We start from the raw sequence: 27,691 nt of genomic DNA, 5'->3' as shown, positions 1-27,691 counted from the left end.
GACAGGGAAACGTCTTTCATGTCTGCAGCGTTTACAACCAGGATCCGGGTGGGGTGGGCGCCAACAGGCCGACGCGCGCATCTGCGAGACGCTGCCCATTAGTACTCTGTGACTTGACTCGCAGGGCGCCTTGCGGCCCCTGACGCACATCCGGGTACCTGCGCACCGCGGATACGGGATGCACGAATACGTGCCTACGTGCATGTACGTGGCTGTGACGACTCGCAGGGCTCCTTCCTACCCTCTGACGCACATCCGGTACGTGCGCGCCACGTACACACAGGATGCACGAATACGCTCGTACATGCACGTATGTCGCTGTGACTTCACTCGCAGGGCGCCTTGCAGCCCCAGAATGCACATCCGGGTACGTGCGCGCCGCGTACACACGGGATGCACGTATACATGTGTACGTGCATGTACGTGGCTGTGACTTGTCTCCCAGGGCTCTTCCGGCCCCCTGACGCACATCCGGGTACGTGCGCGCCATGTACACACGGTGTGCACAAATACGTGCGTACGTGCATGTACGTGGCTGTGACGACTCGCAGGGCGCCTTGCGGCCCTCGACGCACATCCGGGTACGTGCGCGCCGCGTACACACGGGGGGGATGCACGAATACGTGCGTAAGTGCACGTACGTGGCTGTGACTTGTCTCCCAGGGCTCTTCCGGCCCTCTGACGCACATCCGGGTACGTGCGCGCCGCGTACACACGGGATGCACGAATACGTGCGTAGGTGCCCGTACGAGGCCGTGCGGGACTCGCATGGAGCCCAGTGAGCAGTCGGTGAGCAGTGTCCCAACCTGAGACAGGACGAGGATGAAGAATTGAATAATAACTACCCTCGATCAAAGGCCCGACCGCGACCGTCCCAGAACCGCCCGTGTTGGCTCCTTGGGCGTGATGCCCGCCGTGTAAGGCCAGGACTGTCGCCGGTTCACCCGTTCACGAGGAGGCGGAGCAGCTCGTCCAGGCGCATACAGCTGGCGAAGAGGAGAGGTGGATTCCAGCCCAGGTGCATCAGAGTTCTAGCCCCTTCCCGCCCCCCTGGCAGGAGTGACGGGGTCGCGGGCGCTGGCTGCGGTAGCAGCTGCCGCCGGCCTCCGTGGGCAGAGCGCGGCCAAGCGCCAGGAAACCCGAGGCGAGCAGACGTGGCTGCGGATGACAGTGCCCCTCACGGGCAGGCCCGTGTGCCCCTGAGGTCAGCTGAGCTCACCCCCGGCTCCGGCTGCCTAACAGCAGGAAACGGCCTCCCTCCCCGGGGCTTCTCCAGTTTGTGACAAAATACGACTTCAGGTGAAACTTTGTTGACATCACTCTTAATTCATGGCAAAACTTCACACAGAAAATTCCATAACATATTGAGAGTAGGGAAATTAAGAAATCCCAGATGAACAATAGGGAAGGATCCAGGGACCATTTTCTATCTTTTTTTATTGACTTCTTTTTGATCATCAAAGTTGCTTTCATCTTTCCAGTGACAATGGCTTTTTAGACTTATTTCTTGCACCAATTCCTGATATCTTCTATTATGGCTACAGTTTACCAAAGAAATGTCAGGAAATACCCACGGGTAAAACTGAGTATTTCGTAATCTTTGCAACCATAAAATGTTGAATTCTTTCCGCAAGATCTTAGGGTGTGGCTAGGATTAAATGCCAATTGTTTCAACAAAACTGAGGAGCCAATAACGGGCATGTAATACATTCTGTTCCTCTATCTTTCGTCTAACTTTGATTTTATCTGCAGCCCCCTTTCAATTTGCGACCCTAATGGAAGTAGTGAAAAGTAACTGTGAGTATCGCCATGGACATTGTATAGGATCTCCTTATACAGGGAGCTTACTTAGGATATTTCAGATGTCGAAATTATTGTGTATGATTTTCTTCTCTGCATCTGTCAAAGCAACTGCAGTACCAGTAGCCAGCCTGACATCAGCCTGTCAAATAATCAAAACAGCTTCTTGGAACTTTCTTCTCTTTCTTTTCAACCGAATATTATTATACTGATACTCGTTGCACAAAGAATCAAAATTGAGACTGGCAGGATTACAAAGGACAACTTCCCGGCCTTCCTTTTTTTAACTTGCTTGCTTAAAAAAAAAAAAAAAAATTTTTTTAAACTGTTTCTGTTTTTCATTTAAGAAAAATTCCTGTGTTTTGAGTCTATAAAAACAAAAAATGAATGAGGCATTTTAAAAGTTATGTTTTTAATTAAAAACAAAAAGCTGCTTCTCATCAGGTCTTGATGGGTGGTATTCTCGCTGTCCACCACTTGCCCGGGTGCCATCACCTCTCCCCTCACCCTGGGTAGCTCAGTCTTTGCTCCTCAGCGAGCAAAGAAGGCTTGTTCACCCATAGTTACAAAGGGTTAATTTGCTCCTCATTTACATTCAAGATAATACAAATAAAATGAGAAAATACTAATGTTCTAAACGCTATATAGAAGCAGGTTTCCTGTAATCCACAAATAACGAACTAATTTTAAAATCATCATTATTTGAGTCCATTCCAGGAGTTAATAATTTCTAATTGTAAATTAGATCCAAGCAAGAATCCCATAATTGCAGCAAAAAAGAGGGATCAGAGCTCTGAGTGAACTTCCTCATCATGCAAGGAAAGTAAACCATCAGAAAAGGAGGTGAATCCCTAACATGGTAGTGGTGGGCTCCAGGGTAAGACTGCTCCTACCTGTGCGCTAGGTGGGCAGCTCACTCCCAGAAAAGAATTTCTTTTCTTTTCTTTTTTTTTTTTTTTTAAGATTTTATTTATTTATTCATGAAAGAGAAAGGCAGAGATGTAGGCAGAGGGAGAAGCAGGCTCCAGGCAGGGAGCCCGATGTGGGACTCGATGCTGAGACCGCGGATCACGCCCTGAGCCGGGGGCAGGTGCCCAACTGCTGAGCCACCCAGGCGTCCCGGAATTTATTTCCCATGATGTTGGGCACTATGCAAAATGGATAAATACCATGTATCTCATAGGTACAGATACATGTAAAACTAAATCTCATTTTTGGGAGCAAACCATATTTCAGTATTTGCAGTGAGACTAAGTAATGTGCTAGCTCTAGCCAAGATAATTTGGTCTGGTAAGTTATAGAAAAAAGAAGAAAAGAAATAGTCTAACATTTTACTTATGGTATTTTTAACACTATACAGAGCACATATTTATCACAAAGGCACCAAACAATGTCAAATAATAGCATATGTGTGACAAAGCTCGTCCTTTGTATGGAGTATCTTAAGTTTTGAAAGTCTGAGTAGCTCTGGTTACATTGATCACTCAGTTTCTCAGAAGATCATTTTAAATGAATTAGAAAAAATAATACCTTTGAGATTCAATAAAGTATAATGCTGTGTATTTCATTTGCAGGGTCATACTTTTTTTTGCACAATATTTCATTCTTTTGATAGGCTTATTGTGCCAGACAATGATAGGTACTGAGAAGAAACAAAGATGATTAAGTTATAGTTCTTGTCCTCAAAGAGTTTACAGTTGAGTAGAGCAGAGAACATACGTGTAAAATGGATGCCGGGCATGGAATTTAAAGGAGGTTCTTTTTCTTCTAAATGGCAGCATAGAGACTCAATCACGAGATGCAGAAAAAACACGCACATTGATACTGCTGCATATCTTCCCCAAGGGGAAGGAATGGAAAGATCTTTAGCTGGTAAAAGGTTAGGGCCCATCTCCCCAGGCAGAGCTTGGAGCCTGTAGGCAGGCAGTGGGTTTAGGAGCCTGTGGCCTTCAAGGGAACCAGATCCTCGCTGAGAGGTCAGGAAAGGACCAGTGCTTCTGCCAGCTTCTTGTGGAGCACCTGAGCCCCTGCCTCATCTTGTTGCCTGGGGCCGTCCCTGGAGAGCCTCTGGTATATCCTATAATGTCTAACATTCAAAATATATAAAGAACTTCTACAACTCAACACCAAAATAATGCAAGCAATACGATTAAAAAATGGGCAGAAGACCTGAATAGACATTTTTCCAAAGAAGACATCCAGATGACCATCAGACACATGAAAAGATACTCAAATATCACTCATCACCAGGGAAATGCAAATCAAACCACAGTGCCTCATACCTGTCAGAACGTCTAGAAGCAAAAAGACAAGAGATAACAAGTGATGAGGATGTGGAGAAAAAGGAATCCTCATGCACTGTTGGTGGGAAGATAAATTGATGCAGCCACTGTGGAAAATGGTATGGAGGTTCCTCAAAAAATTAAAAATACAATTTACCCAAAGAAAACAAAAATACTAATTCAAAAAGATAAATGCCAAAAAAAAAAAAAAAAAAAAGATAAATGCCACCCCGTTTATTGCAGCATTATTTACAATAGCCAAGATAGGGGTGAAACCTAAATGCCCATGATTAGAAAGATAGATAAGGAAAATGTGACATATATGTATTGAGAGAGAGAGTGTGTGTGTGAGAATTTATTCCATTGAATATACCCCATTTTATACGTATCTCACGTATATTCCAATTTATCCCTTTCTCCCCCCCCCCACACACACAGTGGAATATTACACAGCCATAGAAAGTGATGAGATCATGCCATTTGCAACAACATGGATAGACCTAGAGGATATTTTGCTGAGTGAAGTAATTCAGACTGAGAAAGACAAATACCATATGATTTTACTCATTTGGATTCATAAAAAAAAACTAATAAACGACCAAAAGCAGAATCAGACCTATAACATGGAACAAACTGATGGTTGCCTGAGGGGAGGTGGGGGATGAGGGGATGGGCAAAATGAGTGATGGGGAGTGGGAGACATAGGCTTCCAGTTATGGAATGAGTCATGGGACTACAAGGCCTAGCATAAGGAATATAGTAAATGATGCTATAATAGCATTTATGGTAACAGATGGTAGCTACACTTGTGGTGAGCATAGCATAATGTATAATTTTGTCAAATCACTATGTCATAACACCTGAGACTAATGGAACATTGTCAATTATATTCACATTGAAAAATTATTAAAAAGTACAAAAACTGAATAAACAACATCCAGTCACACTTAACATTTCAATCACAGCTTTGTAGCAGTGCATTTTATATTTAAGGTCTAGCCACATCAGTTAATTTAGGAGAGGGGCACCTGGGTGGCTCAGTGGTTGAGCATCTGTCTGCCTTTGGCTCAGGTCATGATCCTGGAGTCCTAGGGTCGAGTCCCGCATCAGGCTCCTTGCAGGGAGCCTGCTTCTCCCTATGCCTATGTCTCTGCCTCTGTGTGTCTGTCGTGAAGAAATGAATAAAATCTATTAAAATTAAAAGAGAATCTAGTGAACAAGGTAGTCACAGGTAATTGTATTTGAGGTGGGGAGAGAGACTGTCCCAGAGACCGCTACCAAGACACCAGGAGGAGTAAAAGGAGAGCCTTCAAGGACTAGTATGATCCAGCAGAGAAGTGCTGCTGGTTCTAGGTCTATCTTTGTCACTACTGGTCATATGCTCTTGGACAAGTTACTTAACCTTTCTGGATATCGAGTTCATAAAATGTCAGTAATAATTCCTTCCCACAGGTGATTTGAACATCAAAACAAGATAATGTGTGAGAAATACTTCAAAAAATATAAAACATAATGCAGATGAAGTGTGTTTCATTATAGTTATCCATAGAGTACAAGGGGACATATGAGCTAGGCATCAGCAGGAAGGAAAGACATCTGGAACAGAATGAGAGAAGGTGTGAAGCAGAACGGGCTCAGAAGGTTCAGGGAATAGTGGGTAATATCTTGGTCAGAGGGTATTATCAGTGAAAAGGAAAATAAGACCAGAGAGTTAGCCATGTTAATTTCATCCATTCAAAAAAAGAACTGACCTGTGTTACCTCTTCTTTACCAGGCACCGTGCTATGTGTTAGGAGCATTGGTGGCCAATCTTGGATGCAGTGCTAAGGAATTCAAGCATTGGTCAGAAAGCAGTTGCCAGCCATTGAGGCTTTTTGCCCTTTACCTGGGTAGTGTTATATGATTGCATTTATACTTTAGAAAGATTACTCTGGCAGCAGAAGATGAGACGAACAAGGGATGAAAAGAGATAAATTCAGAGGGTATAGCACTAAAATTCACATCACGAGTCCCAGGAGATCAGGGGGGCTCGAACTGAATCTTGTCAAAGGGAATAGAAAGAAAGGAGTAGATATGAAGCCTCACTTGAAATTCACAGAACACGAAGATTTAGAGGGCAGAAGAAAAAAATAATACCACATTTTTGAATTGATAGGCTGATGAATAGTGTATTGTCCCCTGAATGTTGAGTCTGAGAGACTAGCAGCAGGACATTCATTTGGAGACATGTAGTTGACAATCTGAACTAGAACACAAGGAGGGGTGGGGGTCTAAAATCTGAATCTAGAACTCAAGAAGGAATGTATATATGTCTGAATCCTCTTGATGGGGGAATCTATTAATGCCCACAGGATGTGGATGATACTGAGAGAAGAGACAAGGGGCCCATGGGCTGACGCATGGACAAGAAAAAGTAGGGAAGGGTACATAGAGGATTTTTTTTTTAAGATTTTATTTATTCATGAGAGAGAGAGAGGCAGAGACACAGGCAGAGGGAGAAGCAGGCTCCACGCCAGGAGCCCGATGCAGGACTCGATCCCAGGACTCCAGGATCGCACCCTGGGCCAAAGGCAGGTGCTAAACCACTGAGCCACCCAGGGATCCCCCCATAAAGGATTTTAAAGGAGTGAATGGTCAGGGAGAGAAGAGGAAGGCCAGAAGAATTTAATGTCATGAAAACCAACAAGAGTTCCCCACTAGACTTTAAGGTCCTTCAGAGTAACAGCTCTGTGTATCACCTCAAGATGCCCACCAATGCTGCACTGAATTGCTCAGTAAAGCCCCTCCTGTCCTGAATCTCATCCTCAGAATTCTCTTGCCCACTTCATTTCCCTCTTTCATCTGTGCTCTTTTAACACTTTCTGTGAAACTCTACTAAAAGTTTTCCCATCAAACCCCCGTAGTAGATGTTCTTTTGAGGGTGGGCCTTGGGGCTGGGACTGTGTCATCTACATCCTTGTATCTCAGCATTCAACCCAGTGCTGGGCCCATGTGGCACTTGGTGAATTTGTGGCAGGAAGACAGGAAGGAGGGAGGGAGGATTAGCAGCCTTGTGTGCTACAAGGAGAATGAAGAGTTGGAAAAGCCACCAGACTTGGGTAATGACTCCAGATCCTTTTATATTGCACCCCCTAAACATATGCTAAGTAGACTCTTTCTGAACATATTCTTGTCTAGGCTTTTGTTAGAATAAATATTGTAATTATTTTATAATTGTCATCTGGGGTGAGTGGGATTACTGAGCATTCTCATGACTTACCTGTGGGCCCTCAGAAGGGTTCGTAGGTTGAGGAAAACAAGGAGAAAGCAAAATGCCAGCACCCTACCCACACAGCCCACCTTTCCTCTTTTTTTCTCAGTAATTTTTCCACCTTTATTGAGGTATAATTGACAAATAAAATTGTATCTATTTAAAACAAACATAAAACAATGTGATGACATGGTATACATTGTGAAATGATTGCCACAATTAAGTTAATTAACACTTCCGTCACTTCCCATACTTAATGTTATGTGTGTGTGTGTGGTGAGAATGCTTAAGATCTACGCTCTTAAAAAAAAAATCTACGCTCTTGACAATTTCAAGGAGACAACACAGTCTTATTAGTAATAGTCACCATGCTGTACAGTAGAACCCAGAACTATCTTAACTTCACCCTTAACCCAATGTCTCCACATTTCCCCCACTCTCCAGCTCCTGGCAGCCAGCATTCCACTCTGGTTCTGTGAGTTCACCTTTTTTTCTGTCTTTTTAGAAATCTGCAGATGGGTGAGATCCTCTGAGTTCTCTGGTTTATTTCTCTCAGCCTACTGTCCTCTAGGTTCATCCATGGTGTGACAAATGCCATGCAGCCCACTTTTCAGCTCCTCTCTAAACGAGGGCAGATTTTCCTTGCAAATCTTTTCCATAAGATGCCCTCAAAAGGCCAAAGCAGGAAGGATACCAGCAAAGTCCTTTATTTTCTCTACAGATAAACTTAGCGTTCAGCAGCTTCCTTCCTAGGTTCCTGGATTTAAGAATAAACCTGGATCTCTGTAGTATCTGATTTTGGGGTCATACTACACGTCTCTGGCAGAGCCTTAGCTGCTTCTGCCTGGTACGCCATTATAACAATCATCTGTATTCCCAAAGAATTTAATTGCCTCCCACAAAGCCTAGTGATCTATGGGGGAGTAACATGGATTTTAGAAGCAACATCAACATATTTAAAGCTTTCGTTGGGTAGCACTGCTTGTCTTTAAACTACCTCAGTCATCAAGAGTAACTAACAAATCCATAGAGTCACAAGCAGCCCTACATAGCCCTGCTATGTAGACAGAAAATCAATTAAGCAATAATCGTGACAATTGTTAAGAGGAAGAATTGGTCTTTTGCAGATTTCCAAGCCTTTAATTTCTGTTTTCCATAATGGATTTTAAAACTTCACAGTCTTAGCTGCTGTTGGCTAACTCATCTGCAGTGAAATCTATTTAAAAGTACTAACAGCTCAAAACTATGTTTTATCCGAAAGCACATTATGAAAACAGGAATAATAATTGCAACAGAAATAAAATTCAAAGACTTTTATTGACTTTTCATGTTTAATGGTTATTATTCTGGCTTGTTTCGAGTAATTTTAATAACCACAGTTTATTTACAAAATTCAGACTAATTCTTTTGTTCCCATGCCAACAAAATACATTTGTTCCCAGACAGCTGGTATGATGCATCATTCTAAAATTTGTGTTGTTATGAGGAATAGAACCACATTTAATTTTGGCCACATCTTATTCTCAATGAGAGTTTATTTGAATACTTGCCTCTTTTCGGAAAAACATTTGGTGCACAGTGTCAGGGACATGAATATTTTTGTTAAAATATACATCTCATCAAAATATTCCTTACAAATCAGTTATTCTAGAGATTTTAGTGGCAAAGCAAGTCAACACTTGTACACAAAACGTCTACTACAAACTATGCACGATGATCACAACGCCATTGTTAAATGAGAACTTAAAGCAGCTCTTCTGGGATGAATGTGCTCTGCATTTCATCATGGCTTTCTTGAGATTCCCTTTGTTTTTAACTTCACTGGGCTGGTTGTGCTGGGGGGAGGAGAGAGGAGGCGTGTTTTTAATCCTGTGCTTTGCTGACATATCACATCCAAGTGTCAGCAGAGCACCCACTGCATCATTGCAGGTGTTTTTCCATAAAGCCTTTTCTACATTGTCAAAGTGGCTCTTTGTCCATGTAGCGAACACTGGGGGACGATGGGGACAGGGGATGAGGGCCACAAAGGGACTACACAGGTCTCTGACCTGGGGCTGCCGGCTTCAAAGCTTGGCTGTGTCTGCCTGGGGCTGGCTCTCATCTTGTAATGTGTAATGAAGTAATGTGATCATACATTCTGACTTCTTACGGTTTGATTTTTTTTTCAGGTAGTTTGGAATTTTAGTGTTTTTTTTTAATCATCTTTTTATTCCAAAAATGATTTACTCCAGATCAGTAAATTATAGAGGCACTTAAATCCCAAGAATAAAAGCTTAAAACCAAGTTTTCTTCTATGCTACCTTTTTAAGTTGGTGGACAAGAGGAATTATCACAATCATTAACCTAGGTAATGGAATACAGTCTCCGAGGAGGAGAGAAAGGAGAATATATCCCTGAGCAGTGTCATATAAAGCCTTGTTTTTCTGGCAGCTGCTAAGCACTGAATTCATGGAATTGAGGGAACAGCTGGAAAGAGGAAGTAAAAGAAGAGAGAAACACAGAGATGGTAAAAGAGGGTGGGAGTGAGTCAGCAGGGTTACAGAGAGATGTTTGATGACTACTTACTGTGCCTGTCACACTCAGAAAAGTTATCAAATATTCTGAGTCATTTACTTACAATTCCTTTTCTGTTCTCTCTAGCCAGAAGATATGTCATTCCTGTTGAAAGAGGCTATTTTGAGGTAGAAGTGATTGAAATTGTTTATTGTCCAACAAATGACAGAGCACAGGTTTTTTAGAGTCATCAGATGTTTATCAGTTTAAATTAGAAATAGGGAAAGAAAAAAAAAGAAATAGGGAAAGAATGGTGATATTTTTATACAAAAGAAAATTCAGAAATATATTTTTTAAAGATTTATTTATTTGAGAGAGAGAGCACTAAGCAGGGGGGAGGGGCAGAGTGAGAGAGAGAAGCAGACTCCTCACTGAGCAGGGAGCTTGACATGGGGCTCAATCCCAGGCCCCTGAGATCATGACCTGAGCTGAAGACAGACACTTAACCAACTGAGCCACCCAGGTGCCCCTTGGAAATTTCAGAAATTTAAAAGGCCCTTTGAACATATTTTACATGTAGGTAACCTTTTGGATTTCTACACAGAACTCAAGGACAGTTCCAATTGTCATAAAATGTTCAAGTGCAAAAAATGACTTCTTGAAACACATGGAGAAATTAGAACTAGTGAATATAGCGTCGTTGGCATGGATAAATTGTATGAAATATGACACCTATTTTGAAGCAGACAAACCTAATACCTTCTCAGTGCTCAGCATATAGAATTGACATGGAAATCTTGTCTTCTAGGAGCTTCTGTTTTTATAATAAAGGAAGATGTCATTTAAAGATCCATTTGTGGTCTCATATGTGAGATTTACACTCAGGTTTATTGAGAGGAGGTGAGAAGTAGGAGTAGAAAGCTCTCTGACAGTAGATTTTCTCATTTTAATTAAGAAGTAAGGGAGGAGGCAGCCCCAGTGGCTCAGCGGTTTAGTGCCGCCTTCGGCCGAGGGCCTGATCCTGGGGTCCTGGAACCGAGTCCCATGTCAGGCTCCCTGCATGGAGCCTGTTTCTCCCTCTGCCTGTGTCTCTGCCTCTCTGTGTGTCTCTCATGAATAAATAAATAAAATTTATTAAAAAAAAAAAAAAGTAAGGGAGGGTTTGCACTGTGTTAGCCACGACAGACATGTAGGGGGGCTTTTCCTGGCTCGGGTAGGTAGCAAGGTACAATAAAGAAGAAAGGTCCCAGATGTCAGGCTTACATCAGGCTTGGTTCTTGGTTCGGATAGGTGTCGCGTCGGGCCTGGTACCCCACTACGGATCCAGAACAGCAGTGTATTTTGTTTTCTACCCTTCCACTTTAAGATTTTACTTGAGTGAATGCCCATGCAGAGAGAATAAGAAAAAATTGGCAACTTAGACTAAATGATTCCAAATGCTTCATTTGGCTCAGAAGATTTTGAGGTTTTGCTTGAGTTGGTAAACAGAGGAAGGTAAATGAGATGGTAAATCAGAATGTGCCATGGTAACTAAGCTCAGGGTGAACTTTCTTTTTAAACTCCTAAGTAGGGATCCCTGGGTGGCGCAGCGGTTTGGCGCCTGCCTTTGGCCCAGGGCGCGATCCTGGAGACCTGGGATCGAATCCCACATCAGGCTCCCGGTGCATGGAGCCTGCTTCTCCCTCTGCCTATGTCTCTGCCTCTCTCTCTCTCTCTGTGACTATCATAAATAAATTTAAAAAAATTAAAAAAAAAACAACTCCTAAGTAGTACATTCAACATTTCAATTCAATTCAACAAATATTTCCTGAGCACCTACTATGAATTGTGTCCTTTATTGGCCTTATTGATAGACATCAATAAGCAAAGAAAAACCCTTGCCCTTAGGAAGCTTACATTTAGTGATAGGTTCTTCATAGCCTTTTGTGTTTTTTTTTAAAGATTTTATTTATTTATTCATGAGAGACACACAGAGGTAGAGGGAGAAGAAGGCTCCCTGCAAGGAGCCTGATGTGGGACTTTATCCCCAACCCCAGGATCATGCCCTGAGCCGAAGGCAGACACTCAGCTGCTGAGCCACCCAGGTGTTCCAGCCTTTAGCATTTCTATATAAATTTTCAACTCAACTTGTCAATTTCTAATGAGTCTTCCAGTCCATGAACATAGTATATTCCTCTGCTTTATTTAAGCATTCTTTAATTTTTTTTCATTTTTATTGTTTTATGTAAAGATGTCTCACACATCTTATGTTAAGTTTATTCCTATTTACTTTACATATTATGGTGCTGTTTGAAATAGTATTACTTTTAAAATTTTATTTTCTCACCATTGGTTCCTGATATATAGAAATAAAGTTGACTTTTGTGTAGTTTCCCTTTGTCATATTAAGAAAGTTTCTATTCTTTTTTTTTAAAAAGACTTATTTATTTGTTTATTTATTTTTAAATATTTATTTATTTATTTATTATTTATGATAGACATAGAGAGAGAGAGGCAGAGACACAGGAGGAGGGAGAAGCAGGCTCCATGCCGGGTGCCCAACGCAGGACTCGATCCCGGGACTCCAGGATCGTGCCCTAGGCCAAAGTCAGACGCCAAACCACTGAGCCACCCAGGGATCCCCAGAAAGTTTCTATTCTTATAAAAAAATTTTTCACTTTTAAATTAAAAATGGATGTTTCTTAAATGCCTTTTTTTTCCATCCTTTGAGATAGTCATACGAATTTTGCCCTTCATTCTGCTAATATAGTGAGCTTCATAGGTTAGTTTTCTAATGTTGAATCATTAGTGTTGAGTTCCTAAAATAAGCCCTTTTTGATCAAGATGACTTATCCCTGTTTATCTTTCAATGAATTTCAATTTGCCAATATTTTGTTTAGGGTTTACATCTGTGTTTATGACTGAGATTAGCCTATGGTTTTCTTTTATTATAATGTTCATATTAGACTTTGGTATCAAAGTTTGCTGTCCTCATAAAACAAGCTGGATATCCTCTCTTTATCTGTTTCCTGGAAGAGTTTGTCTAATACTGATATTATTTCATCCTTAAAATGGTAGATGAAGCCACTGGGGCTTAGAGTTTTCTTTGTTGGAAGATTTTCAGTTAATTGTGTATATACTTTCTTGAGTGGTTATAGTATCAGATTTTCTATTTTAATGTCTGCCTGATTCTTCTCTTTTTGAGATGATAATTGTATTTATATTAGACCTTCTAATTTTGTTCCATATGTTCTGTATTTATTCTGGATATTTTTTCAGCTTCTAGTTCACTAATTCTTTCCTTAACTGTGTTTAATCTGCTGTTAAACCCGTTCTTAATTTTGGTTATTATATTTTCCAGAGCTAGAATTTTACTTAGTTTTTTTTTAGTTTCCTGCCCTGTGCTGAAGTTCACAACTGTTTTTATTTTGTGGAACATATTTATCTCAGTTCTTTTAAAGTCTAAGTCTGATCATCATTATGTGGAATTCACATGGATCTTATTTTATTGCCTTTGTTTGTCTTGGCTTTTGGTCATATTGTCTTTCTTTCTTGTGAGCCGGCTATTTTTGATTGAGTGCCAGATATTTTATATAAAACTTTATAGAAATAATTTGAGGCCTACCTAGAATGATGATAATTTCCTCCATAGATAATTTGCATTTGCTTCTAGGTAGGCAGGTAGTGGCCTTGCTATGGTGAATAATCCTTTTAATCCACTTTCAGGGATTGAGATGATTTGAAGCTAGACTTCAAATTTAGAGAGAGCTTATCTATTTCCAGTTTACTCCTTCTCATAGGGGCTAGCCCTTTGGGATCTACCCAAAGCAAGGGATTTTTACCAGGCACTCCCATTTAGTGAGACCTGGATTGCAATTTGTGTCTCCATGGCTTTTTTTTTTTTTTTTTTTTTTTTTTTTTTTGTGAGGCTGTTAAAAGATCTGTTCAGCTTCTCAGCCTCTTACCAACGACTCCAGAGTTGGCAAAGGCCACTACATTAAAATATTCCAAATGCCAGACTTACAAGTTCTCTTGATAGCCATAATTCTAGGATCTTGGTCCTATAATTCTTCCCTGCCTTGTTAGTTCCCTAAACTTTGAAACAGACTTAGTAGAGAATTATGTAAGTGTCCATTACTAGAAGTGGAAATCCAGTATTTGCATTTCTGTGAGTTGCTTAATGACATTCATTGCTAATTTGTTCTATTGATTTGTTTCTCTAATTTGACCTATAGAAATTAATTTTCTTACATATTCTGTATCTTAGTGGTATGGTAAACTGCAAATACTTTCAGTTGCTTCTTCTTTAATTTTGTATTCAATATTTTAATTTTTTTGAGAACATTGTTTTTCATTTTTTCTTTATGGTTTCTAAGTTTGCCTGGGAAGGTCTTCCCTACCCTAATATTATAAAATACATTCTCTTTGTAAATGTAGTTAAAGTTACTAATCACTGACTTCAAAAGAGGGAGTAGGCCCAATCTAAACCCATGATTGGGCATGGGTTAAGGGCATGCGAACTTTCTCTGGCTGGAAGCAGAAGGGATGTGACAGGAGAGGAGGTCAGAGAGATTGAGAGATTTGAAGTTTGAGAAGGATCCAGTGCACTGGTGCTGATTAAAATTGGAGAGGGCAATATGAGGTGGTCTTCAGGGGCTGAGAGAGGCTGCCAGCTAACCATCAGCAAGACAGTAGCGACATCAGCCCTTATAGCTGCAAGGAACTTGAATTGTGCCCCAAACCTGAATGAGCTCAGAAATAAATACTCTCCCAGAGCCTCCAGATGAGAGTCTAGGCTAGCCAACACCATGATTTTAGCCTTGTGATACCAGAGCAGAGGAACCAGGTGAGCCTCTTGAGACTTGTGATCTATAGAACTGTAAGATAATGAATTTGCATTGTTTCAAGCTGCTAAATTTATGGTAATTTGTTAGAGCAACAGTAGAAAGCTAACACAGGGATCTTACCTTTTTAGTTTTATTTCCAAATAGATAGCCAATTATTATTTTTTTAAAGATTTATTTATTTATTTATTTATTTATGATAGACAGAGAGAGAGGCAGAGACACAAGAGGAGGGAGAAGCAGGATCCATGCAGGAGCCTGATGTGGGATTCAATCCCAGGTCCCCAGGATCACACCCTGGGCTGCAGGCAGCGCTAAACCACTGCGCCACCCGGGCTGCCCTAGATAGCCAATTATTGATCACATTTATTGACTAAGATATTCTTCCCCCTTTTATTTGAAATGCTACCTTCGTCAAGAATAAAATTTTCCATATATGCATGAATCTGTTTGGGACTTTGTATTTTTTCTTATTCATCCATTTCCTATGCCAGTAAGAGTCTTTTTATTATTATTGAGTCATTTTTATGGTGCTTAAGAGCATGAACTCTGGAACCACAGTGCCTGGGTTCAAATCCCAGCTCTGCTACTTCTACTTACTCGCCCTGGGACTTCAGACAAGTTACTTTACTTTTTTGTCTCAGTTCCCCCATATTGAAAATGGGTTGGTAATAGTACCCACCTTGTAAAGTTGTGAGAATGGTCAGTCATTATAAGTAACATCTTTAGAAACTATAGAGAAGTAGAAACTTTAGAAAAGTATCAGTACATAGTACCTATTATCTCTAGGGAAAGGTTCCCCTTAAGACCTCTTTTTAGAATTGCCTGAGTCATTCTCAAGCATTTACACTTTCATGTGAATCTTAGAATCCTCTTGCCAACTTCCATTTTGTAAAATTCATGGGATTGGTTGGCTGGAACTGCATTGAAGTCATGTGTTAGTCTGGGAAGAACTAACATCTTTGCAATATTGAGTTCACTTATTAGGAACTTCACATCTCTTTGCATTTCATTATGTCTTTAGTGTCTTTCAGTATAACTGAAATTTATCTTTTTATAGATGTTGTACAATTCTTATTAAATATATTCCCAGGTATATTATGGCATTTTTTCCATGGGTTTTCCCCATATATTCTCTAAACAGTCATGACTCATGTTTAGGAAAATGTTCATGTTTTGTTTGTATATGTCCAGCTAACCAGAACTATTCTCAACCTTAATGCTATTGAATTTTCAGTTGATTTCTTTAAAAATTTAAGCACATTTTCAGTTGATTTCTTAAATTTATCTAAGTAGGCAATTATAGTGTTCCTTAACAAATAATTTTGTGTTGGGGCACCTGGGTGGCTCAGTCAGTTAAGCCTCTGCCTTCAGCTCGGGTCATGATCTCAGGGTCCTGGAATGGAGCCCCTCCTTGGGCTCCCTGCTCAGTGGGACGTTTGCTTACTTCTCTCCCTATCCCCCTACCCCCACTCATGTGCTCATTTTCTCTTGCTCTCTGTCAAACAAAGAAGTAAAATCTTTAAAAAAATAAATAATAATTTTGTGTCATCCTTTCCCTCTTTCATCGATATTTGATTTTTTTATTGCCCAGATGAGGCCTCTAGTTCAGTGCTGAGGAGCAGCAATGATAGAATTTGTCCTTGTCTTTTAGTTGTTTTTAATGAGAATGCTTCTTAGGTCTCATACAAGTACTCTGGTTTCTGAGAGCTTCTGATAGTTACTGTTTGTGGGGTTGAGACACATCACGTTCATTGTAATTATGTCCATGTTTTGTCCTTCCCACTAGGCTAAGACTCCTTTAAGGGCCAAGTGTATGTTAGAGTAGGAATACATGCATATACTGAGATCATGTATGTGTGTGTGTGTGTGTGTGTGTGTGTGTGTGATATCTGCCTCATAGTCAACTTTCAGCACAGAGAAGAGTTTATCTCCACTTGGTATAGGACATTTGCACCAATTAGACGGACATACAGAAAGCCTCAGAGTCCTCCTGTACATGCAAGATAGAAGTACCTCTGCCTTCTGATTTGTCCTGTCATCAGCCACGAGTGACTTCTCGGCCCACTCTTATTATACCAGTGGGGTCTCTGTGTAAGACCCTCATCTCTAAGGTGTAGAATCCCCTGTGTAGGAGTCAGAGGGCACTTCTCCCCTTACTGCATATCCATGCTCCCTCCCTACTCCCCCCCTTCTGGAGCCCTTAGGCCACTGTCAGGGGGAATCTGTGAAGCCACCCTGTGGTCTGACCTTCAGATTCCTGGCCCACTGACTACTGTTTTCCTTTTTTGCCACCTGCTTACAGTATTTCTCTTTTCAACCAGCTGCATGCTGTTTGTTTTACTCACCCCCATGTGGCCAAACAACCTCAAAGAACATCTGAAAAATGCATTTCCCTTTAGAAACAGTAGTAGACATTGCTTATGTTGTATTTCTTATGTTAATATATTATATCTAATATTTTCTTTATTTTTTTATAATAATAAGTTTTTCTTTCAAGGACCGTAAGATGAGTTAATTCCCCAATCATATACATTGGTCTTAATCTTGGTACCTGCCTCCACACAGCGCTTTGTGCAGAATGGGTATCCAACTGCTTGATCAGTGAATATGTGAATAATACATTCCATAAGTTTTTGGACTGAGTTGGCTGACAGATTTATGATTCTAAAGTAATGTCTGCTTGGTTTTCATTAATCTTTAAAACTGCTAGATTTTTGCTTATGCATATATTAACCTTTTTAGTGAAGCTTGCATATGTAAAAATGATGTTGGTTAATTGTTGCCAGTTCCACTTCTTTGTGAGCTGTGACATTTGGGAGGATCTAAGTCTGGAGGAAGGCAAGGTTAGGTTGAAACCTGAAGTATGCATGATGTGTTGTAAAGTTGGCACTTTTTGCTATTTGGTTTTTAAACAGGTGACAAACAATGATAAAAGTGTTTGCATTTGTGTGTACAAAGATGTTGCCAGCAATTAGAAAGTTTCCTGAGAATTTAAATTATGAGTTTTAAAATTTCAACTGAGTTATAACAATACACAGCAACAGGACCCAAATAGTGAGTTGACCTGCTTGTTAGGGAAATCTAGCTATGATATCGATGCAACTATATTACGGTATAATTGGAGTATACTTTTAAAATGACAGAACACCAAAGTTTTAGGCCCTCTTTCAACCATCGATAAGCCAAATAAAGAAGAGATGCCTCACTGATGGGAGAAACAAGCTATTTTTTAACGGGAGATGGCGCCTATTCATTCAGCAAACATTCATTGAACACCTACTATGGGCGAGGCACTATTAGCCTGGAGTGTAAGATGAGTGGGAGAAACTTCCCAGAAGGAGCTCATGGCCTCACAGAAGAGATTCTTGAAGTTAGCCTGTATTGGCCTGTTGACTCAGCATAATCTGATTTTTCTGCTTTGTTTTTCACCTCCCTCACAATCTCTTCTACTGACTTCTGGTCTTTGGGAGTTACCCTTTTTGTAGGTAACCTCTGCTTTCTAGTCTTTTCCTTCTTAGTTCTCACAACTATCCATTCTGTCTTCCTCAGTGATAGCATCTATCCCCAGGGGCTTCAACACTCACTTATTTCAGTAACTTCCAAATTTCTATTCACAGGTGTACCTCTTTCTCAAACTATTTCTACCTGTGTAGTGACACATGCATGTTAGTCTGGCATATCAGACTCTTGGGTTGAAAGCCAGGGTCTTTAGAAAAAGAACTCCTTGCTGCTAAATCTAGGTTTTAGAGTCAATCTAAGAATTTGGGACTCTTAGTTCCTCCTCATCTTCAGGAGGAAAGAGAAATGAGTCATTAGTAATAGGCAATATGAACAGAGTTTGTCTTAAAACCAAGCAGTCAAGCTGGTAGTGTGATTTCAGTGAAGAGGGGGAAAGATTCACTGCCCTTTTCCCAAAGATGTTTGCTCTCCTAACTTGTTGAACATAAATTATTGGGGCACAATTTCAGGTATCAGAGGCCTGACTGTTTCCCAATTAGAGACATCCTACTGCAAGATATCCCTTGAACCGGTCACCTATCACAACCCACCAAAAGGCATTTGGCTAGGAAAAAGTGGTGAGAAAATGTGAACATATTGGGCACCAGAACAGGATTGGAGGAGGAGGACAGAGAAAGGAGAAACCAGGAGACAAGTGTCACTCGAGAGTTTTGCATAGTGTTGGCTTGGGAGTCAATTAGAGCCTTCTGGTGATGGGTTGGGAAAGGAGCACACTTGCTGTGATGAGCACCGGGTGCTGTCTGCACGCCTTGAATCCCTATATTGTACACCCGAAGCTAATACTGCACTGTATGTTAACTAACTGGAATTGAGATAAAAAGTTAAAAGAAGAACAAAGGGCCCCTCCGAACCTGTTCTTGGCCAACAGGGTGGTATGAACTCTTTCCGTGAATCAGTAGTGCTGAACTCTGGAAGAAGACAAACCACTCAAATTGTAGCAAAACGAGAGGAAAGGAAACCCTTCTTCTTCCACCCCAAGCCAGGGGGTAAGTGGGTTTAACCCTGCATTGTTGTCAGAGAGCACTTCCATTCCTGCTCAGTTTATATAATCCCAGGAATGCTGTGCCCCCAAAGCCACATGTAGTCAGGTGGTTTTAGAGTTTTCTCTGCCCTTGTGGTTATGAATCATATAGACCTTTAGTGCTTAACCACAAACAGAGGATTTTCCAGGTGGGGGATCGGAGTCATGAAAAGGAAACCACTAAAACACAAGTCACTGGGGTCATAAGGTCTTTTTTTGTTGAAATGGGGTGACTGCCCTAAGAATGGTGTCCCAGGCATCGCGCCCCATGAAGTGCAGGGAATAGCTCCTGCGCTAAGGCTTCCCAGGCGGTGGGAGACAATGGAGGTAGTGACCCCCGGCCAGGATGGACTCTACCTTGCCTGAGTTGTTGTGCATTCTGTTCCTTGAGGTTGTTCTAGAAATTAATTTTATTCTCAGCATACAAATAACAGAAACTGACCTTAATGTTGCTTCCATTTTTGTTTACTTAAATGTATGAAATGTAAAATATGCTGGTTCCCAAAATTAATTATCACTCTAATTCCCACTGCTAAGTTTTAGCCTCTCTTGGACTCCTTTCAATGGGCCTTTTGTTTTTGCATGAAAGTAGGAATATTTTTAAAATGCATGTTAGTAATACAATCAATTATAGAGGCATAAGAGAAAAGAACATAGGATTTTAGAGTTTTGGGGTGTTTTATTTGTTTTTTTTTTGTTTTTTTTTTTCTTTTGGTGTTGTTTTTATTTGGTTGGCTTTCCTTTTTTCTTTCTAGTACATCAGAGTGGGACCACAGTTTAAGTCAATCCTATAACAGATACCAACTCCAAAAATATCCTTTTATTCCCTTACCCCATGGCCCTGAAGTTGTGATTACTCTCTGTAATTCCTTGGGCTTCTACATTTGGTTCCCTGGACATTTTCCCAAGCTTGTTCAACCATTAGCCTTGTGGACTTCTGGGTTTAAGTACTGTCAGATCAGATTTAAATCATGTGTTGAGGCTTGGTGGGTCCATCATTGTCCTCAATTTAAGAAGCATTATAGAGGTCACGACATTGCTACAAAGAAGGTGGCACTAATCCTTCACTTTATAAAAGGGAACGCTGTGGTATGCATTACACCAAAGCACCAGCCCCACCAGCACCAGAACCCAGAAAGCCAGCAGCACACTCATTTCCTCTGCTCTCACTGTGTACTTCCAGGGATGGGTAGTACAAAACCAGATGTCAACTATTTTTCAAATACTCCTCTCTGACTTAGCATTGAATTTCCCTGAGACCAGATGCCAGTGTTTAAATAATATCCTGAAGGATCCAAAGAGAAGGAATTACTCATCGTGTTTCATTCATATAAAATCTGAAATAAAGGGGAGAAAAGTACAAAAAAACCAGAGTACCTTGAGTATGTCTTGCCAGACTCATAATTTGAAAAAAGATTGCCTCGCTTACGAAAGCTCAGGAGTGAAGTGTTCTTTTTCTTTAATTATCAATTGAGCCTCTCATTACTTGTTATTAGTGCTTTCTCGTAAAAACGAAAGCAATTTTTCTTGTAAGGCAGTTTGGTTACGTTTTCAGGAGATGGGGCAACACTTGCTTCAAAGTGGCACTGTCCTCAGTCACTTCCACTTATTTTATCGATTTCTGCCTTGCTCTCTGAAACCACTGCTTTGATGGTCTGCATCACTCAAGACACAGCAAATAACCAAACCCCTTGTGTTTGAATAATTCCTTTCCGTGGTGCTCCCCAAGGTAGTACCAAGAGCTTCACTGAGCACAGGTGCCATTAGGGCCTGAAGGGCCCCAAGGCCAGTCATGGGCAGGTCCTCAGCAATGTTGGCTGCCGGGTATGTAGGTCTCTTATAAGATAGAAGTTGTGTGAAAGGGCCCACCACAACGTAAAACAGAGGCCAGTAGAAGGTACACTGCAGTTGAATAATGTGACTTTGTGGTTGACCCTATCAAAATAATGTGCGTGTGTGCATGTGTGTTATGGTTGTTTACTTTCTGCAGCAGCAAGAGAGAGTCTCTGAATGGGGAGAGCAGATGGTGGGCAGTACCCAGAGCTGGGGATTGGCCCAGAGCACCCAACAACATCAGATGATAGCATGTAAAGCCTACCTTAATTCGGCAAGAGAGCTCACGCAGGAACTAACCCACTAATTTGGAAAGTAGGGAGGCTTGGGGTGACCAGAGTTGGAATGCAGGTAACAGGAGGGCAGGAGGTAAGATACGTGGAGGTGTGGAAGGTGGTGCAGGGGGTGGGGCAGATGTCTGTGCCCCAGGATCCAGTAGGGTCAGTGGGGTGTGGTGGCTTTTAAATAGTGGCCATCCTCATGTCATCGTTGCTGGCTGATTGGTTGGGTCAGCTCGTCGGTGCAAAGTCAGGAGTCTTGGCAGAGAATCTCGGCCCCTGTCAAATAATCCATTAGAAATAGTTGGTTGAATCTCACACCGGTTTAAACAGTAAGAATGTTTTGGTTCCTGTAACTGAGAAGTAGTATTGGCTTCAAAGGAGGCTTAATCCAATTACTCAAACTATGTGACCAAAAGCCAGTTCTCTCTCCATTTGTTAGCTCTGCGTCCCTATTGTCCGCAGGTTATCCCTCTCGTGGTTGCAAGCTAACTGCTAGCAGTTCTGGGCGTGTGTGTCTAGGCTCAAATCAGCCGAAAAGAGAAAGTTCCCCTCCACAGCAGCGGGAGTCTTGGACTCAGTTTCACTGGCCTCAAGCTCTAATTCTAGCAGGGCCTGGAGCAGAAGGCAGAGGGGAAAGGCAGTTCATACAAACCAATGGGGTTAATGAAGCAAACCACCATTGCCTGGGGCCTGCGGCCTGGGGCCACTGGCTACTAAGTCCACAGGCTGCTGGGCCTCAGCTACTAATGTGTCTCCTGTCCTTACCTGCATTGTCCCAGCAGCTCATAGGGCTGAGCAGGCCAGTGTAAGGGCCCAGTGGCTCAAGTAGAGTGAGGATGAAAAGCACCCAGAGTGTGGTATTTTTAAATTTAAAAAATCGTTAAAGTAAGGTGGTACTGGGACACCTGGGTGGCTCAGTCAGTTAAGCATCTGAGTCTTGATTTCAGCTCAGGTCAGGATCTCAGGGTGCTGAGATGGACCCTGCATCTGACTCTGAGCTGGGCATGGAGTCTGCTTGAGACTCTCTCTCCCCCCATGCTGTCCCCCCACTCTCTCTTGCCCTGGCACTCTCTTAAGGAAAAAAAAAAACCCGAAGTGGCATTACAGCATTATGTCTCCCCCAAATTCTTGTGTTTGAAGCCTGAAGTCCCAGTGTGATGGTATTTGGAGATGGGGCCTGTGGAAGGTAGTTGGGTTGGGGATGGGGTTAGTGCCCCTGTAAGAAGAGACAGGAGAGGTCTGGCTCACGTCCACCGTGTGAGGACACCACGAGAGGGTGACTGGCCCTGAGTCGGCAGGAGGGCTCTCACCAGATCCTGATGCTGCTGGCGCCCTGGTCTTGGACTTCCCAGCCTCTAGAACCATGAGGAGTAGATGCCTGTCGTCCAAGCCACCTGGGCCATGGAATTCTGATACAGTAGCCTCAGCTGACTGAAGACCAGCTGGGACTGAGAGGCCAGAGGAATCAGGATCATCCATCAGTGAGGACAGAGAGCCTGGACTGCGTCAGCGGATTGAGAGGAAGCCTGTGCTTGCTGCTGCCTCGGCCTCTTCCTCCTCCTCCTCCTCCTCCTCCTCCTCCTCCTCCGTCAGTGACTCCTTACAGTGTCTCATCACCAACACGTGTGACTTCTCTTCCACTTTGTCCTTCCCTCCCCACCTCCCACCCTCCTGGCTGTCACCTTTGTTTGAATCCGAATCAACTCAAGTTGGGAGGAAATGGCCTCTTGCCTAGCCGGTGTCTCTGCCTCCATCTCTGACTCATCTTCCCTAAATACCACTGCTGCTGTGTTTTCTCCTGCTGGAAGAGACCACCGGCTCATGGTCTCGTATCAGACTTCTCTGCCCGCTTCTGAGGGCTCTGGTGGTCTGGAGGGCTTGTCCAGGCTTGTGTCCAGGCCCCCAGCCCCCATGGGCTGGCCTCCGCCCGGCAGGCCTCCACTCCCACACAAGCCACGCTTCCTGGTGCCACAGCACACAGGGTATTTCTCTTCACCTGCAATGTCCTTTTGCCAAATCACCACCCATCCAACTGCTGTTCACCTTTCGGGGTATAGCTAAACACCCACCTCCTCCCCTCTGACCTTCCAAACTGTCCCACGCCACAAAGATCTCGTTCCAAGCTTCTATTACACTCAGGGTCCCCGTAGCTGAAAGTGTAATGTTTGTGGGCTAATTCTGTTTCCCAACAAAAGTGGAAGACAGGATTGGAGACAGGATTTAATTCCTCCTCTGTGTTCCTCCTGGAGCATAGGCTAGGACTGAGAATGATTTAGGGGTTCAGCATTGATTAGGAGAGGTGAAGAGGGAACACTGGCACGAAATGTCAGCCCCCAGTCCTGAGCACACTGGAGGCCAGACTTCCTTGAGTCGGCTCCTCCCATCCTAGTGGATCTCCGCCTGACCTCCCACTGGGCCCTACATCCCATTGGCATGGAATCATTTAAGTGAAGATGTAAAGGTTGCTCCAGAAATCCTGAGACAGTAGTTTAAAGGCCCCTGTGCCTAAGACTAGCCTCCCTTTGATACGTTGCACACATAATCCTTCTATAGCCACACTGGCTACCTGCCTTTCTCCCAGGCTGCTTCTGGTTCCCACATGCCAACCAACGGCACAGTGGAGCTACATGAGTAGATTATATTAAAAATTTCAGCTGAATCTTCTGAAAGTTCTCATTCCACCAAACATTTGCTCTGCCTTAAGGGACATTTAAAATATATATTAACGTAAGTTTGCGATCAACAGCCCTTATTTTTCCAGGATCACTGGACCTGACAACAGTCACATAAGCCACTTTTACAGGCCCTTGGGCCCACCTGTCAGGCTATTTAAAGTCTTCTTTGAAAAAATAAGATGTTAAGGCCAGGAGGAAGCAAGATTAATTTTCTCAAAGAAAATCTATCACAAAAAGATTTTCTCGAGGCTGGAAAAAAAAAATGTTAGCATAATGCAAGATAAATGGTATCCTTATCCCCCAAATCTCAGACTTTCTGCTGCCACCATTGGTTTTAAATATATGTACAAGATAAAGAGGGAAATGAAATGGCTCTGGAGTTCTGAGCGACCCACTCGGGCACTGGAGCCCCACAGAAAGATCTGATAACGGCCTACAGTGCTTGGAAATACATAGCAAAAACAAAACCTCGCGGATTCAATCAGAATTAGAAACGACACTCTTTCTGTTTGTTTTCACATATAAATGAGGTAGTGGAAATGCCCGCTATAATATATTTTGCCTTGAGGGCCAATAAACATAAAGAATAACATTAGTCATAATATCAGCACCAATGTTTAGGAATTTTTTTCTAATTTTAAACAGTGATTTTTCTCTGTCATTGAAGTAAAGAAGAAAGCTGTCCTGATGAGGAGCCCTCAGCCAGCAACGGTTGTCGAGAGCTTTTTTCCCTTTGTGTTTTGACTCTCCGCCGTGAATTCTTTTCAGACATCATCAGAATATGTTTCTAGATTTCAGTACATTTTTAATATTAAAGAAATGTCTTCAACTGAAGGAACAAAATCTTCCTGCTCTTTACTTGACCTTTGTTGGTTTGATGTGTTTTAAAAAAAGATCTGGGCAACAGTTTTATAAAGAATGCACCGAGACATTCCTGGAAAAGCACACCAATGAAAATAATAATGAAAAAAAGATTAGAAGAGGAAGCCTCTTGCTCAATCTAACGTACTGCTAACCTCCCCACAGTTTTTTAGGGTTGTGCCAGTTTTATTGAAGACAGGAACAACGTACCCAAGTTTTTAAAAGATACTTGAATGTAACTGTTTCTAACAGCAATTTTACTTTCACACATGTCCCAGTAGACCAAGCCAAGTTATTATTCCTCCCAGTTTGTCTGATTTATAAAAACAGAAATGCCAGTCTCTCTCAGACTGAACGTGAGCTGCTCTCTAGCCATGTCTGCACCTGACCTAGAGCAGGTGGGGAGCCCAGATGCTTACAGTCGGGTATGTTCTGCTTTGTGCAAACTCCAGCCAGCATAAGAGGTGGGCAAAAATGCCTTTATGTTGGCAAAAACAATCCTTAGGATGTTTTCAAGTATCAGCTCAATAACAATGCAATCTTCTTTTCTTTTCAAATACCATTGATTTCCAGTAAAACAGAGAACCTACCCTCAGGGGACCCACAGTCTAATATGAGGGAGGAGTGCATAAATAACTGTCGTGTGACCATGAAGAAAAACAGAGGTTCTGGGGTAGAAAGACCTGGATATGGGTCCTAGTGCACTTGCTAACTAGCTGTGTGCCTTTGGATAGAGAGGAGCCGCTCTTGGCCTGTTTCTTTGGATTTTAATAGCCATAAAGATACCACGTGGAATTGGTAGGGAGAGGAAATAAAATATAATATATGCAGTTGGATGCATTATGGTGCATAGTGCATAGAAGACAGTTAGGAATTCTCAGCTGGCCACCGTCACAACAGCCATAACTATTTGCTGCCTCAGACTTAGAGGCTTGTTAGAGGAGGGAGCAGGTGGCCTGAGTGGACCACTACGGAAGGGCATCCCAGAGAAAAGGTCTCTGTGAGAGCAATGAGTAGTGCTCCAGCTGGTCAGGAGGAGGAGAGAGCACAGAACACGTGCAAAGGCGTGAGGCACTGAATGGCATGTGATTTGGTTGTGGGGGGAGGGGGGATGCAAGTCCTCATGGGAGCATAAAGTGTCCTAAAAAGTTAGGCTAAGATCAGCTGAGAAGGTTCTTAGGTGACCCATGCGAACAAGGCTGTCCTTAGTCTATCAGTTTTAAAAAAAAGTCACTGACGCACCCCCCTGATTGCTCCCAACATGGTCAGATCTGCATTTTCGAGAAATAGGCAACAATGTAGATAAGCAGTTGAAGGAAAAAAAAAAGTAGAAGCAGTCTCTCCCTGTCCCTTTTATCCCCAGGTCACTGCACGACCCCCGCCCACACCTCACCCCTTGGCAGCCCCAAAGCATCCCACACACGTCCACCTGGATGTTTGTGGCCCTTCCGTCTCCTGCATTCAGAAAGTCCCTACTCATCCCACAAAGTCCAAGGCCCATCTCATCACCTCTGTGAAGACTCCCATTATCCCACTTAGAAGTAATCAATCTCTCCGATTCCCGTCCTTGGCCTATTATGCTTCAATTATGTTTTTATGTAGCTCCTTTTTTACGTGTCTGATGTCAAATGTGTAAGCTTCCCGAGGACAAAAACCATTTGCTACTCCACACAGAGCTACGCGGAGTAATCACCCGGAAACGTTGGCTGGATACAGCTCCCGACCGTCGTCATTCAGAAAGCCTGAATGGAGTCTTTGGATAACTGCACGTTCCCCAACTTTTAATTGAATGAAAATTCCTTTTATCTCTGCTGTGTAAAGGTGAACAACTCATGAATTTAGTCAGTGACTGTTTACAATGGTGTTTTGAAATTTTCTGCTATGAGGTTGTGGGGTCTCTGTTCCCATTAGTTGGGAGGTAAGGGGATTCATGCACAAAATCCTCATTAGTGTTAATTGGAACTGCCTAAGTAAATCCCGGGTGCGCCAGGGGGACAATGACCGCCTTTGTATTCCTATTTTGTGTTTTGTATAGAATGCCATATCTGGCAAGACATGCCTTCTCAAACATAAGGAGATAATTGGTACTTTGAGGGAGAGATTTAACTTATTTATAATTGTCAAGAGTTTAAATATGCAGAAAAGAAAGAGCAGTCATAGCTTGCCTCTTTTGAAAAAAAAAAAATGCCCTCAAACCAGGTCAGAAACCTCAGACTAAATCAGATATTGGGAGTGATCTTTAAAGGTTAGATGTGGATACTCCTGTAATTTTTGCTTTAAAATAGGAAACAACATATTTATCAACAAACAAATTCCATCCTGAACTCTTTATTTGAAGCACAGTGGCTCTCAGATCTCCCAGGACTGATCCGAGGTCCAGGTGGCTTTGTTTCACATGTGGTGACAACATGGGAGGCGAACCATGGCCGTGGTCCTCGGCCCCCCTGCAGCTGCCCAACCTGTGAAACCCAAGGCCATGCTCCCCACCCCCTGCCTTTCAGCCCACCTCTTCCACCATTCCTGATCTTTCTCTCATTCTACTTCACCTACACCCTGAATAGTGGAGCCCCTTGTGGATGACTCTCTGCTCCTGGGAAATTCTTAATCTCTCCTTCCCCCTTCAGAAGCCCTTCCAGTCCCCAGGCTTCACCTTGCTTCTCCAGCCAGGGCTCTCAGGCATCCATTCCCCGCCTTTCTCATAAGCTCCGTGGCATTTCCGAGCACCTCCCTGGTGTGTCAAGCTAAGTGAATACAAACCCAGACCATGTCTTCTCTCCCACCCACCTACACACAGGCTCCCTCCACCCATCACCCATCACCCCATCTCTCCAGGGACATTGCTCTTCTGGG

At 42.5% G+C, this 27,691-nt stretch overlaps 1 protein-coding gene across 9 annotated transcripts in view; it reads left to right on the top strand.

Moving 5' to 3' along the window:
- The window catches only part of CEP112 (centrosomal protein 112), a 392,220-nt gene that overhangs the window by 349,659 nt on the left and 14,870 nt on the right, over positions 1 to 27,691 (top strand). The window contains exon 25 of one of the 9 annotated variants that reach the window (XR_013354742.1): positions 26,516 to 26,662. The exons of the other annotated variants lie outside the window; for them this stretch is intronic. The gene's annotated coding sequence lies outside the window, so the exon portion shown is untranslated. The remainder of the gene's footprint in view (positions 1 to 26,515; positions 26,663 to 27,691) is intronic. 9 annotated transcript variants of the gene reach the window in all.

This window comes from Canis aureus, chromosome 16, assembly GCF_053574225.1.
Source record: "Canis aureus isolate CA01 chromosome 16, VMU_Caureus_v.1.0, whole genome shotgun sequence".
NCBI classification, from domain to species: domain Eukaryota; kingdom Metazoa; phylum Chordata; class Mammalia; order Carnivora; family Canidae; genus Canis; species Canis aureus.
This window is presented reverse-complemented; position numbering and strand designations above follow the sequence as displayed.